This window comes from Choloepus didactylus, chromosome 8, assembly GCF_015220235.1.
Source record: "Choloepus didactylus isolate mChoDid1 chromosome 8, mChoDid1.pri, whole genome shotgun sequence".
Taxonomy (NCBI): domain Eukaryota; kingdom Metazoa; phylum Chordata; class Mammalia; order Pilosa; family Megalonychidae; genus Choloepus; species Choloepus didactylus.
This window is the reverse complement of record NC_051314.1, coordinates 24,662,488-24,675,802: the sequence shown is the minus strand read 5'-3', so window position 1 is coordinate 24,675,802 and position 13,315 is coordinate 24,662,488. Positions and strand designations below refer to the sequence as shown.

General features: G+C 43.5%; 1 protein-coding gene across 4 annotated transcripts in view; it reads left to right on the top strand.

Moving 5' to 3' along the window:
* CHST11 (carbohydrate sulfotransferase 11) overlaps positions 1-13,315 on the top strand; it is a 270,907-nt gene that overhangs the window by 27,402 nt on the left and 230,190 nt on the right. Inside the window, exon 1 of one of the 4 annotated variants that reach the window (XM_037845139.1) lies at positions 6,364-7,044. The exons of the other annotated variants lie outside the window; for them this stretch is intronic. The gene's annotated coding sequence lies outside the window, so the exon portion shown is untranslated. Of the gene's footprint in view, positions 1-6,363; positions 7,045-13,315 lie in introns of those variants that run through there. 4 annotated transcript variants of the gene reach the window in all.

Below are 13,315 nucleotides of genomic sequence, written 5' to 3'. Positions count from 1 at the left end.
CCTGCCTGACTCTAAGCCCCTGCTCTTTCAACTACTGGCTGCCAAGCTCTGCTTTTTCTACTGATACAAGGTCTCCTGCATCTAGGTCTTTTTTTTTTTTTTTTTCCCCATTGTCACTTGGTAATTGGAGTAAGGTGGGATGATATTAGATGGCATCATGGTCAGAATAAGCTGGTTCCTAATGCTCACACCCGGGTTGGTGGTTGCAGTAGCATGTCAGGGGACAAGTCATCTTTTAGTTAATCTTTACCAAGGAGGGGGGCTGGACTTGGAGAGCTGTATGCAGTTGTCTGGAGCGGTCGGGATCCCTGGCTTGAGATGATGAAGGGGATGCCCCTCCCCATTCGTGATCATATTAACATACTAAAGGCTCTGAGAAGTCCTGCAGTAAAGAAACCTGTTTGTGATTAACCCAGTATTTCTCAGATTTACACAACCATGGAACTTTTGGGGAGGTATTGTTTAATTTATTCACTCACTAATTGGCTATTGAGCTACCACCCTGTGCAGATGCCATTCATATTGGAAGTATGGAGGTGACGAAGCAGGCATGGGAAGCGTACAGTTTCCTCACCTATAAAATGGGCATAACAGTAGTACCTCCCTCCTACGGATATGGTGAGGACCAAATTTAATGACCCAATACAGGTAAATTGCTTATCACAGTCTGGGGACATCATAGCTGTGATCCAGTGGTACATATCTATGATTATAGTCAGTCTAGTGAAGGATTAGACATTAAACAAATAATCAGATACATATTTAATAACAGTCATGGCTAGTTATACAAAAGAGGAGGACAGGATATCAAGAAAGCATAAAGCCAGGAGACCTAACCTTGTGTTGGGGGTTGCAGAAGGCTTCCCAAAGAAGTCACATTGGAGCTAAGACATGGAGGGTGAGTAGGAGTTAGGAAAAGCATGGGAAGGGGGTGGGGGGCACTTTTTGGGGGAAACGTGGCCTGGATGGATCTCCAGTGCTATCTGGGGAGTTAAATTCCTAGGCTCCCCTCCAGGCAGGCCTTCTCTTTCAGAATTTGGGGTGGGGGCTCTAGTAGGCTGTGGGGTCCAGCAATGTGTATTTCTTGTAAAACTCCCAGTGATTCAGAGTGCTGTTGGGAATTTTTTTTCTTTTTTGGAATTACTGCTCTCAAATGATTCGGTTGCATGTGAACTCCTGGAGAGCTTGCTCTGAATGCAGATCTGGGGGTCTCACCCACAAAGGGTTGGAGTCAGTAGGTTTGAGATGGGGGCCTAGCAATCTATTTAATAACCCTGCTCCTAAGGTTTCTGATATGGGGGGGTGGGGTGGGTAGTTCGCAGACTGCACTTTGAGAAACACTTCTTGGATGACTCTGAAAGATCTGAGATGTGCAACAACAAATGATCCCAGTGCAGAAGAAAAAGGGGGGACCTAAAGGAACGTTTGTATTTGCATTTAGAAAGTTGTGCACGGGGCTGGCAGGAAGAGAGCACACGACTTAGTCGTCTAAGAGCAGCGTCAGGAGGACTAAGGCTGCAGCGAGGAGACCCGGGAGGTGCTGCAGGTCATTAGAAGGGACTCCGGAAGGTGAACACGGTGCCTCTTCCTGACATTAGGGTTGCTGGGTTTCTCTGCAGCCTCAAAGCAGTAAAAGCAGTTCAGTTTAGACTTTCCTACCCATTGTTGGGCTCGGATGCTGGGGTGTGGAAGCCGTGCATTCACATCTGAAGTATGTTTAATGTTTGGTAACCACAATACCTTTATGATCAGTGGGGCTTATTGAGAGAGCTCTTGAGTTGAAAATGCAAACAGTGGAAAAATGAAAAGGGCTCTGACCACAGACTTCCTGCTGAACCACTGTCCTCCACCATCCGGGTTCACCTTCAGTTGTCATTATCAATGCATGTTTTTAGGTGGCAGGGCCGTCTAGAGTAAATAGGGTCTTCACTCAGCCTGGTTTGGTTTGATGCTGGGGCATCATTCGTCACACACCTGTGTGTGTGTGTGTGTGTGTGTGTGCGCGCGCACGTGTGTGTGTGTGTGTGTGTGTGTGTGTGTTTGAGTGTCTTCCTCTCTCCTCCTCGCACCCTTTTCTGCTCAGGCTTTGGCACTTCCTGCACTGTGAGTTTCACTTTGCTGGGTTCCTTGCCAGCACGTGATGGTGCTCGTCATTCTTGCTTGACCTTTAGATTTTTCTCTTTGGGGGAAATATAATCCTTATTCTGTATTTTCAAGCAGATGTATATGAATCCCAAGCAGCCGTCTTGCCTCACTTTGCATCTATGGGAGAAAGTGTTTTAAAGTCAGTGTGATTAAAAAAAATATATATATGTATATATATGTATATTTATGACTATAAATGAGTATTAGTTGAGAGGGCCACCCTGTTGCCAGTGGCTGTTTGGACGAGAACCTGGGAGTGGACCGTGAAGCTGCCAGCTTTCTGAGATGATGACTTCAGCTTTTTGGGTGTCTGGCTTTGGCCTGTTGGCAACACTGGCTTGTGGGGTTTAATTCACCAGTGCTTCATTCACGGCTGGGGGTGCACGGGGGAGTGTGAACCACCCAGGCGGAGCTCACGGCTGCCCTTGTCTGGTCTGTCTGGGCAGCGAGATTTTCTAGAGGGTGTGTTCTGGAACTTTTCAGTCAAGCCTCACCATGGTGAGTGTTTAATGACCACACAAGAAAGGCCCCATTGCCAGAGCCTCTCCCTAGGACAAACAGAATCATGGAATTTCAGAGCTGGAAAGAGCTCCTAAACGATTGGAGGAGAAGGGAACTTTGCTGGGAGGAGAAGGGCCCAAACCCGGGTCTCCTGCTTTCACTACTTTTGCAGCTGAAAGTGATTGCTGATGGAGGAGAGTGTTTCAGTGCACCCCAGTGCTTGCTGGCTTTTCTACTTTTGTTATACAAATAAATAATAATCCAATTTAGGTATCCCATAAAGCTAGGTTTTTAAAAAGAGGCGTACCTGAATAGAACTAAAAATAATCCCAAACAAACCACGTTTCCGGTGTGAGCTATTTTAAAATCTGGCCTTGGTTTTTGGTGAATCCTTTAGTGGATGCCACCAACTGTGTATAAATGACAAATACAGGCTTGGGTGAGTTCCTATTGCGTGCTCTGCCAGGACTTTTAGAATCAGTATCTTGTTTAATGCAGCAACTTTAGAGAAGGTTTTCATTGAACCTTATTTTACCAATGAGGATGCTAGGGCTTGGAGAGTTACAGAAATTAACCAAAGGTCACAGCTGAATTGAGATCAGTTAGCTCCTTAGCTAAGAATCCTGGTAAAATGCATGTGAAACAATATGTTCCCATTTTTTAAAAAAGGTGGATCCTCCTGCATGGGAGGTAGGATTCTAGGCTATTTAATTTTCTTCTCTTTTGCTAATTTGTATTTCTTGTATACATCCTTTGCATGTTTGGAAATACTGGTACATTTTTCGCAGAGACACTTATATTATCTGGCAACAAGCTCTTCTTCCTGTGGATGAGTTTTTCTTTTTAATCAAGCTAGCCAGGGGCCCAGGACTTCTGGGAATGAGCTCTGCACGTGGGCATGTGTTTGAGGGAAGGAAGAGGAGAAGGAAGCTGGCTGTAGAAGTTTACTTCCAACGAGGTATTTCTGGGTCAGGGCACCACGGAGGGGTGAGGATGTGAGGATGTGATCTGCCAGTGAGGGCAGCGTGTCCCCTGGGGAGTTCTGAGGGAGCCTGAGTGGAGAGGGCTAGGGGTGTGTGAGTGTGTGTGTGTGTGTACCTAAACCTTCTTGGCTGTTTACCGTTTCTGCCTTCTTTTGGCAGAGATCTGTGGCCTCCAGCATTTCAGGGGAACTGAGGGTCATTAGTGTCTCCATATCATCTCACTACTACGAGAATGTTAGGGAGACAGTAAGCCTTAGCCCCGGTTCTGCCTCCTGCACATTTTTTTGGCAAACAGCCACATAAACAGTCATCCAGTTTGTCCTTCGAGCTGGTGAAGTCCCAGTTGTCCATTCTCTTAGGCACTCTGAGAGCATCTGGCATGGAAGTTTCCCTCATGCTGGATGAGAAAGTGCCCTGGGGCAGGTTTCAGCTCACTTTCTAGTAGGATCATCAGGCAAAGAATCCTCTGAAAATGTCCTCTCATGGGCAGATGCCACTCCAGACTGAGCACACTCTGGAAGACATGGGCCCCGGCTGAGAGTTTTTTGAGAAAAAGCAGAACAAGTCTAGCCAAATTACACAACTTGAACAACTTTCACTTCCCTGATGTGAAATTACTTCTGATATTCATTATGCTAACTTTCCTACCTTCTGGTGCATATGGAGATAAAGTGCTGTTAGATTGGAGAGTGGGCTTCTGATTTGCATTTTCCACATCCTAACTGCCCCAGCGTATTTTCATTCGCTCGTTAGGGACCTCAGATGTTACCTGACTGAACCTAGATTAAAACTGACACATACTGTGTCACACAGTTTGTGCTAAAGCGCTTTAAGGTAAATTGCAGACAATGGAAGAGTTTCTCAGAAAATGTCACTAAATCAGTGGTTTGCCCTGAATCTGCCCTATTTTTGGATCAGGTTACAAGCACAGCAGTTTCCTTCCTTGAAAAATTCAACAAAATCAGGACAGATATTGGATTTGATGCTTAATTTTTATTATTTAAGTCTTGAACCTGGTTTTGCTGAACATTTGTCAGGGGAATTTGAGAAGTGGAATCTGGGCTTCTCTCATCCTTTGAAAAACGAAGATGGATTCTTCACAAGAACTGCTATTTTAAAAAAAGTCCTCTGGGTATGTTGTATTATGTATGATGGCTCTAAATAGCCAACATGTAGATGGGAGAGTGTATTGTTGAACTGTTTCCAATGCTATAGAATAGGGGTTGAGAAATAAAAAATTGACCATTGTTCAAAGAGAAAAATACAGGGCAATTTTGGGAAAGCCTGTTGTTTTGCTTACAATTCACTCATTTCTCTAGCTTGTTGAGAACCCCTGCTGTAGACCAAGTGCTGTGCTGGATGTTGGGGAAGGCGTCTGACTTCTTTGATATCTGTTGTAGCATCTAGCATAGTGTAGACAGTGTATTGAATCATTCACTCATTTATTCAGCAAATATTTTTGATGGCCTACCACATTCAGGCACGGTTCTAAGCTCTTTACAAGGATTCTCGCGATGGGTGCACAATAAATGAATGCCTTGTTGGATTTCTCCCAGCTAGCTTCCTTCACAGCCATCAGAGAGAATCCTGTAATTTGCCGGCCTACTCCACCGCACCCACCTCATTCTATCTAGATTTTTCTGAGGGTGACCTGGGGTAGAATGAACAGAATTTAGCAAGAGCATATAATTAAGTAAAATCTCCCTGCCCTCAGTGATCTATTCTTTACATAGTAGCCTGAGCGAGATTTTTAAAAACAACCAGTTTACCTTAGTCCTCTGCTTAAAGATTTCTGGTACTTTCCATTGCACTTAACGATAAAACTGACACCACTTACTAGGGTCTACCGGGCTCCAGGAGACCCCGTCCTTACCCACTTTTCTGGTGTGTTTCCTGTCACCTGCGTCCTTACTGGCTGTGCCCCAGCCATGTGGCTCTTCTGTGTCTCTAGAACTCTTTCCTGGCTCAGGGCCTTTGCACCCTGCTGTTCTCTGTAGCTGGGAAGCTGTTTCTCCCAAGCCTGCCCAGTTCTCATCAGTCAATCTCGACTCCTGTGTTCCCCCTCAGATACACCTTCCCTCATCACATCGTCTAAAGAGTCCCCCTTTATCACATTACCTGTCTTTTCTTCAAAGCATGTATTGTTCTCTGAAAATAGCTACTTCTTTTTTTCCTGGTTATTACCTCTCTTCCCCCAGCCAGAAGAGAAGCTGTGTGAGAGCAGAGTCTTTGTTTATCCCACCACCCCGCCCCCTCACCCCTTGTATTTCTGGAATATACACCAGTGCCAAAGTAAGAACTCTAAATATTATTGTTGACGGAATGAATAAATCCATTTTAGTGCCTGTTGGGAGTTGTGAGTAAAAATGGAATTACTTTTTAAAATTGCGTTTTTGACTGTTGAGCTCTGCCTCTGAAACAAGCCATGGCTTGAAGGTACCACGGTGGACACAGCATCCATGGAGCTGATTAAGGTTTTGTTAACCAGCGTTCAAAATGTAACAGGAAAATTTTGGGTTAAAGTCACGTGCATGTTTACCTATAACTGTCTTTCCCGCTGTCAATCAAGTCAGGTTTTCTTGACCAAAAAAAGTTGAAGTGAAACGAGACAATGGTATATAAGACTCAGTGGTTTTCTGATAACATGAATAACCCCAGTGGCCATTCACCCTCAGGCGGGACCCTCTGACCTTGTATTTACTTTGGGCCAGCTTCCAGGGCACAGCAAGATCTTTCTTGCTTTCCCATCAGATGGTGGATGTGGAAGAGAATGCTTTTGCCTGGAGCCAGAGAGGCTTTTGGCTATTCAGCTGGCTCTTTGATAGACATGCAATAGGCTCTAGTTATTTGAGGTTGTTATGTTCTATGATGTCACCACAGACACTGTATTAGCGAATATTGAGCCATTGCTTCTGGGGAAATACAGGGCTGGGTTCCCGTGAGCCTCTGGTCACAATATTTTCATCAACCGATCCATAGATAACATTGTTTTATGTGTGTTAGTATATATTGTTGCTTCATTAGCATTGAATTCACAGCCGACAGCACTATAAGTCATGCCTGAAGGAAGCTTCTCTAACACATGTATTTTCTCCATAAGGTCTATCAGAGTCTTGTGCTTAGGAACGCTAGACAGCACTTCAGCATTACACTGGATGGAGGGTTGGAGAGTCATTTTAAATTGCAAAGTCACCAAAAAAGGCACAAAAATACAAAAACTGTGGCACTAAATACACCATGAAAAGGACACTTGTTTACAATATGAAAGCTGAAACAAGAAGGCAGAGTGTCGCCATGATCATCTCAGCTGGCAATGTGTGTATTGGGCGACTCAAAATTTCCCCTGCTTTGAGCATGTCAAATGTCTAAAAGTGCCGGCAGTATTGATTTTGAGTTTACAAATAAATTTTAACAAGTGAGTGAAATTGCAAATATGGAATCCATAAGTAATGAGGATGACTTCTTAAGTCATTCTCTCAACAGGTTTTTACTGAGCATCTATTAAGAACGAGGTGCTGAGGATACATTGGTGAATAAAACAGACATGCTGGCTTGTAATCTGATTGCTTTGAACTAGTCCTGTGACAGGTAGAGAGAATATATGTACATATGTGCAGAGTGCTTCATAAATGGTAAAGGCATTGTACACTTGGAAGATTTGCTAGGAAAGCAGACTTAAAGTTGACAGTGGAGGGGGTATTTAGGGTCTGAGGGTGTGTGGAACCAGCCAAGCCTTCCCTGCATCTGCCCCTTCCCCTTCCCCACCTCTGGCCCAGGCTAACGCTGAACGTGCACTTGTGCTGGTGGGAGTGAAAAGACAAGAGACGCCTGAAGAAACACACATTTAAGGTCTGTGGAGAGCAGTCCCTTCTGCAGCATTTCATCAATTGGGGTGACCCTGGGGTGTTACCCATTCAGCAATGAGCTGTTTGTGCATGAATTCATATCCCTGACCCACCAACAGTTTACCAGGATTTGGGACTACAGATTGAGCAGCAGAATGGGGCCGATTCCCCTAAAGCTCCAGGGGGTCCCCCTCCAGAGGGATGGCATAGAGGAGAGAGAGAGCACCTGGACTACAGGTCCAAACCGGAAGCTGCCCGGCTGGGTGACCTTGGCCTCATTCGTGTCCATCAGCCATCCTGGCCTGCCTCCATGCTAAGGTTCCTTATCCCTGCTCTTATTCCAGTGGCTCAGCGATAACAAGTCGGAGGTGAAAAATAGTCTCCATTTTGAGGATGAATAAGTGAGTTGGAGGCAATATTCCGGGGGAAGGATTTTGTCTCAAAGCATTAACAAAGAATCTGTGCTAAGTCAGAATACTCCTTTTTAAGTGAATTTCATAAAACTCCCCCATCCTGATCTTCTTGCTAGCCACTGACTCCACTGAGCTCCACCATTTCTCAAAGCAGTCTCGTAGGTGTCTTAGTTTTGTAAGTTACCACGAATTCAGAACGATAACCATGGGGTGCATAGTGAGCTGATGTCAAGGCTTCTAGAATTCATTTTTTAAAACATTTAAAACCATGCAGTTTTATTACTTTAAACTATACTTCATGGAGTCATCTATACATAAATTGGCACTACTTGAAACTAATGTCTGCTGCTTATTGGGTGCTTGCTATGTGTTCTAAGCACTTTACATGACTTAAATTCTCACCACAACTCTATGAGCAGGTTCCAATTTTATCTCGTTTTACTGAGGAAGAAATTGAGGCTCTGAGAATTGAAGTAATTTACCCAAGATCACACAGCTAGTAAAGGTTGCTGCCTGGATTTGAACCATGCTCGCCAGCTCCATGGAGTTTTCTGCCTTCCCTTCCTAACCAGCTCTGCTCTTTAAAATGCACATCCTGAGCTGATCCCTATCTTAAGAGGTATAATGGCTAACCAGACCCTTCCTGGAGAGTAGAGTTCCTTGCTGGGCTCAAGAGTTGAAGATTTGGGCCTATGCCTTAGTCATCACTGAACCCCTAAAATACCAGCCCCAAGTTGGGCTCTACAAATAATGGCTGTCTCTTGAACCCTTGGCTTATAAAGGACCCCACACTTCTTTGGTTTGAGTTCCCCTAACTCTTGAGTAAATAATAGAACATGTGAGGAGAGAGACACATAATTTCAAACATTTTTTCTTGACACAAGTTACTTACTCAACTCCTGAATTCAGTATCTGTTAGTGGGGAAGAGTGTTAATTAATGAGTTATTGCATTAGATAATTCATTTTCTGGAAAACACAGATGCTCTTGTATGCCTGGAAAATTAAATGTGAAATCTGTGATTTAATTTTTATTAATCTTTTCATATGGAAGTTTGTTTTTTGATTAGGCATAACAATAATCCCAGTCATTTTTGAGGTGCTATGGAAGTGACTGCCAGCCACAGTTCCCGCTGTCAGTTCTGTTTGTGTTGGATTATCATATTAACAAATGTTTCCGATTACATTAGGAAAAATAACTTACCTGGAGAACTGATTATTTTAAGTTGGGGGACCTGCTCCACACTGGGATCTGCTAATTCTATCGGTAAATAATCGACAGGTGATTTGAATAGGGTCAGTTAAATCTACAGGGCCACCCCTCTCTCTTTGGTGTTTTTTGTTTGCATATTTCTTATTTTGGCATCATACAATGAAGTCTCCCTCAAGAACATAACTCAGAGGATAATTCCCCCAAACTTTTTTTTTTTTTAAATAAGACAAAGAAAGTACAACGTGTTTCTTCTTGTCACAAAATCCTAGACAGAGTTTGGAGGAATTTTATGGTGTGTTCTCTGGACCACTGACTGGGGATTCTGCAAGAATTTACAGTCCAGGAGAAGCCTTTCCATTGGGGGTGGGGAAGAGAGTCCTGCTCGTCTCACTGATGGGCTCAGACCCCCCTCTGCGGTTCTATTAGACCTCCCTCTGTGGATAATTTAGCCACCTTGTGAGGTGACCCCTGGCACCCATATCTTGACTTGTGAATGAGGCTACCTGCCTCATGGGCCTGCTGGGAGGGTACAGCCAGCTGATGCCTGTCAAGTACCTGGTGTGATATGAATGGTACTAAAAAGTTGGTGTGCCTTAACAGGTGCACATTGGCCATTTAATTCCTTTGATACTTGTACAACTTCTTGAATATTTTGTTAAAAATTGTTCACATCCTATTTCCTCTACAAATTGCTTCCTTGGGGGGTTTCTTCTTCAGGTGTTTTCTGGGGTTTTCAGTGATGGCTGAAGTTGCTTGGCCTGCACTACCTTTCCCATCCTATGTTTGTGACGTCTTCTTTTGCTCCCCTTTCTGAGGCCCGGATTCGGATCTGTGGTGGTGGGTGAGGTGGAAAGCAGAAGCATGATGAGCCAGCTGCTCCCTGACAAGCTGTTTACATGCAGACAAGGGCACAGTTTGCCAGGAGACCCCCTCTGCCCTCCACGTGCGTCTTCAGGTCCATCTCCCTGCCCCCAACCTCCTGTTCCAAGGCTCCAGGGACGTGGGGGCCCCACTTTTCTTCTTAATAGTAGGCTCTGATTTGGCTCTCCTCTCCCGGTCTGTCTGTGGGTCAGATGTTAGCATATATGGGTCCATTTTCTTTTAAAGGTTTTACTGCGAACTCTTACTGGGAAACTGGCAGATAGGATGGGAAGTGACCAGATTTTTAGGGGAATCTTAAATTAACTTCAAATTAGTAAAAAGTCAGAAAAACAAAGGGATGGGTTCGTGAAGCAGAGTGTTAATGCCTCGTGACCGGAATATTCTATTGTGGAGTTCACTGGAGGGCCAAGCCTTCGAGGATGCTTTTTATTGGAAACTTCCCTAGAAGTCCCTTTTCATTGAAGATTTCAGCAGATTTCACATCTGGGTTATCTGATTTGTCAGAATGGGTCTTGGTTATTTGTGCAACTTTTAATGATTTCCAAGAGAGCCTACTCAAGCAGATGTGGGGAGGATTCAGTTCAAAGAGCTGGGAAACTTGAGTTAGCCATTGGTTTTAATAGTCTTTTTGAAGTTGATAACATTGTCAAGGGTTTCTTTTTCTTTCTTTCTTCTTTTCCTTCTTTTTTTTTTGATAAATTGTTTTTTTGAATGCATTTTTTTATTGTGAACTTTAACATATATACATAGCAGTGACAACTTTCAAAGTACAATTCAACAAGAAATTAGAGAGCAAATTTGAAAGAACTTCAGCTATTTCCATTATTGTAAAATATAACATACATACAGAAAGGTGTTAACTTTTGATGTACAGCTCAACAAGCAGTTATATAAGTAATTTCAAAAATTGTTATGGGTTATAGTCCACAGTTTCAGTTCTTTCCTTATTATGCAATATATGGTGTATACAGAATGGTTAAAACTTTCAAAGCACAATTCAACAAGTAGCTTTAGAGCAAATTTCAAACAATGCTATCGGTTACGTTTCCACCATGCCATTTATCTCCTTCCAGCTCTTCCAATACCCTAGCATCTAAATATATATACATAAATATATATAAATATATATATTTATTTATTTATATAAAGTTTCAGTATTCATAGACCTTTGCTAAATCTTATCTTGTTTGTTGCTACCCTTTCCTCTCACTTAATATCTTTCTCCATCTTCAGGGAGTCTAGGCAGTGAGCACTCTAACTTATTCGTATTGAAAGAGGGTGTCAACACTATGGGAAAGGGGGCTGCATCTGATTGTTGTTCTTAAAGAAGCTGTTGCCTCTGGGTTTTAGGACTTGTCTGGCATAGGAACACTCTGGTGGATTTAAGTTTCTGAGAGATAAAACTTGGTGAGTGAATCTTTTATAGACTCTCAGGTTCAAGGGTTTCTTTTAGGAACCCTTTAACATAAAAGTTTTTAGGTGGTTGGAGGGGTAAGTTACTCAGCAGTAAGGAAAGAGAGAGGTGACTCACTTTTAACTTCCTTTCAATGTGGCTGTCACTCTCCCACCCCACAACCTTCAGTGACTCACCATTGCTGGCCATCTTTGTCTCTTTCTCCGAGTCATAGTTTAATTTAGCTCTCTCTGCCGGGAATTTCATTTCTTTGTAGGCAGGGACCATGGTTCTTATTTTTTAACTCATATGGATACCAAGGAATCGGACCAGCGCTCAGCACATACTTATTGTTTCATCTTTTTTTGGGGACTCGAGGGGGTGTTAGGTTTTTCATCCTTTACTTATAGACTGTTAGGGATGCAGGCAGTTGGTTTTGATTTACTCCTTTATACCTGGGCTTTCTGTAGCAGCCAAGAGGGATCTCTGGGCCTGGCTCGGAGTTGGATTGAGGTCTGTGGCCAGGGTTTGGGTCCCTAGTAGTTGAGGTACACCCGCTTGTAGCCTCTTTCTGGTCCCCACTGCTGGACGGGGTGAGAAGGGATGAATCGGGCACCCCAAATCCAGGTGCCCACGTTATTCTTCAACCCAGCCTAAGCCTGGGCAATAATTGGTTACAGGGCTGTTAACTTGATGCATTTTTGAGCCCAGAACAAGCATTCTTTAACCTTGGCTTTGGCAAGAAAATATCAAGCGGGAGGCAAGAAGAAAATGTGCACTGACAAATGGATGGATACCCATCATGGTAGGTCATGAGAATTTCAGGGTATTAAGAAGTCATTTTTAGGTAAATCAAATGGACACTTAAGCTTAGAGAGCAGATAGCCTAAAGCTGGAAGATTGAGAGTTCAGACCCCCCTAATAAAAGGCCAGGAGGGGACTCATCAGCCAAAATAGTGGCCTTAGATGCCTCCTGCCTTCTGCTTAGGTCCTTTCTGCCGCCTTCTCTCTGTCCATTTTGCTCTCTTGCTGTCCTCCCTTGGTCCCTTATGGCTTTGGGGGCGTTCTCTATTCTCTGAGTCTCCCTGGACCTGGGCCAGTTCCGGAACCAGCTGGGAAGTGCTGCATAAATATTTTTTTGAGGGTGCTAAATAAGATTCATCCAGCATTGCAGTATTTGATGGTGAACTTTTATTCCAGCACCCCTAGTGACCTGTAACTCCTTCTGTATTTTCCTTTGACTGTCTTCTGAGTTATATTTGCTGAGCCTCGTCAATGGCTTGCTTTTTCCTGTTGAGTTATTAGATTAGAAGCTTCATTCTTCCCTCCATACCCCCTTGGGAGAAGTTCTTGCTTCATCTCTATAAAATGTTGCTGTTGGGTCTTTTCCTATTTTATTGCTCTGCATTGGTACCTGGCAGCTTATATTTGAGCTCTCATTTTATTTCCTTAATGCACAGTATCGCCTCTCCTTTCGAGGGCTTGGTGCTTGTCAAGGGTTTGTTTGCCTCTCATTTTCTATGTTGGGAGGTAAGAGTTTGGATTTATTGGTCCCAACTTAGTGGTGAGCAGCATGGAGCATTTTCAACAGTGTGTTTTAAGCCATGTGGCTAATCAGGGGCAAAATGAACCAAGATAACTGGAAACAAATGAGAAAGAAAGAAAGAAGCAAATGCCCATCTAATTTCTTCTGCCCTTTGGTGTTTTACCAACTTAAGACTGATTCTTTTTTTAGCTTGGCATTTTTCTCTGTGAAGTGGGTAGAAAGGACGACATGAGCTAAGAAAGTGTTCAGCAGCAAAGGGGTATTTGAACAAAATGCTGCGGTAGTTACGATGCTGGTTCTGGTGAAGTTACAGGCACACCAGTTTTTCCCCCCATAGCTTATTTTAACAGAGAGATTACAAATAATAGCAAGGATGTCTTCGATAGCTAGGGCTCC